Source organism: Crocuta crocuta, unplaced genomic scaffold (genome assembly GCF_008692635.1).
Source record: "Crocuta crocuta isolate KB4526 unplaced genomic scaffold, BGI_CrCroc_1.0 scaffold263, whole genome shotgun sequence".
NCBI classification, from domain to species: Eukaryota; Metazoa; Chordata; class Mammalia; order Carnivora; family Hyaenidae; genus Crocuta; species Crocuta crocuta.
In genome coordinates, this window is record NW_027529541.1 from 2,422,983 (window position 1) to 2,424,842 (window position 1,860).

Consider the following 1,860-nt stretch of genomic DNA (forward strand, 5'->3'; position numbering starts at 1 on the left):
GAGAGAGAGGGAGTCACAGAATCCGAAAGCAGGTTCCAGGCTATGAGCTAGCTGTCAGCACAGAGCCCGACGTGGGACTCAAACCCATGAACTTTGATCGTGACCTGAGCCAAAGTCGGATGCTTAACTGAGCCACCCAGGTGCCCCTACTTTTCCATGTGTAAACAAAATTTATTGTTAGTAGTAATGAGTTAATACTCTTGGTCAGCCAGAGGTCCCATATTAAAATAGCTTCTATGGCTTTGTCTACTGGAAAAAATGCACCAAGGGCCTCTAAAGCTATGTCAGCTAGAAGCAAAGAGATATCAGGCAAGAAAGAAGAGCAGAAGCCCAAGAGCCAACAACATCTGAGGACCCAACATGGTGCCCATTCCTCTCTGGCTTGTCAGTAAAATTTTTCTTTCATATATCATGAGTACTTGATGACAGTTTAAAAGGGAACATGATAGAATAACAGGAGAAAAAGTAAGCAAGGAAGAAAGGAAGCCAAGGTTACGTTAAAATTCCTCTCAGCTTGACTAAACTTTAGTCTGGTTCTTCTGACTATAGGCCTTTGATCTCCCTTTTCTTAGAGCATTTACTTGATAAACCTTATAATTGTAAAATCTTTCTCTTGCCTCTTTGAAATATAAATTATCTGCAACCCAAGTATGTTTTTCTCAAGGTCCTGGTACCCCTCCTTTTGAATATAATCATCAAGAAGAATAGGACCCATATGTCTTAATTTTTGAGGGAGAATGGGAGCTGAACTTTGATGAGGGACAATTAACAAATACAGGTAGCCTAATCACAGTGGCCAACCTCCCCACTAATGTCCTTCAGTGATTTTCCATTAACTTGTCCCAGCATTTAAAAATCCTCTCCCCTTTTGTTTAAGCAATGTTGAATTAAATCTTTCTCTCCTACTGAAATAGTCCTGACATCTATTAGTCTTGAATAAAGTCTTCCTTCCTTTACAACTGGTCTAGTGCATTTTTTTTTCTTTTACACAGAAAGGAAGTATTCCAATTCATAATTTGGACATCTGGGATCACACTTTCCAGAACTTTGGCTTTGTTCTTATTTTCATGTATTCAGTTTGTTATTATCTAATTGAAATTTTTCTTAAATGCTAAGACCACTGCATCTTTACAGTGATTATGAGAACTAGAATTAGACCTAAGAAACATTTCAGCCAGGCAGAGCCTTTGGCCTCTCTTTGGTTTTGGCTTTTCCTGAGCTGTCCCAAATCCTAAATAATTTCACACTATAGTACACACGTTTCAGAATTAGAATATTGTGTAACCCCCTCACAGAGATATGTGTTTTTTATAAAGGTAATAAATACTTTTTTAAAACTATACTTTATCAAAGTATGACTGACATGTAAAAAGCTGTACATATTTAATGAACACAATTCAGTGAATTTAGGAATATGTATACATCTGTGAAATCATCACTATCAGCAAGGCCATAAACATACCCATCATCTCCAAAACTTTCCTCTCATCCTTCTCATTATTATTACTATCATTGACTTGTGTGTGTGTGGCTAGATTAATTAACACGAAATCTGCCTTCTTAACTAATTTTTATTATACAACACAGTATTGTTTGTTTGGGAGGACATTTTTTCCCTGACACTCAAGATTCTCCCGTCTGATTGAAGAATTAAATTGATGTGAGATAGATTAACCAGAGAAAATCAGAATTAATTATATACTTATGAGGAATTCATATGAGCATGAGAGATTCCAAAGACAGTCAGGCAAAATGAGATATATATATCATTCTGTACTAAGAAGAAAGGAGTGGCACTCCAGCTCCACGAAAAGAAGACAGTTTACAGAAAGAATGAAAAGGGTATGATACACAAATGTT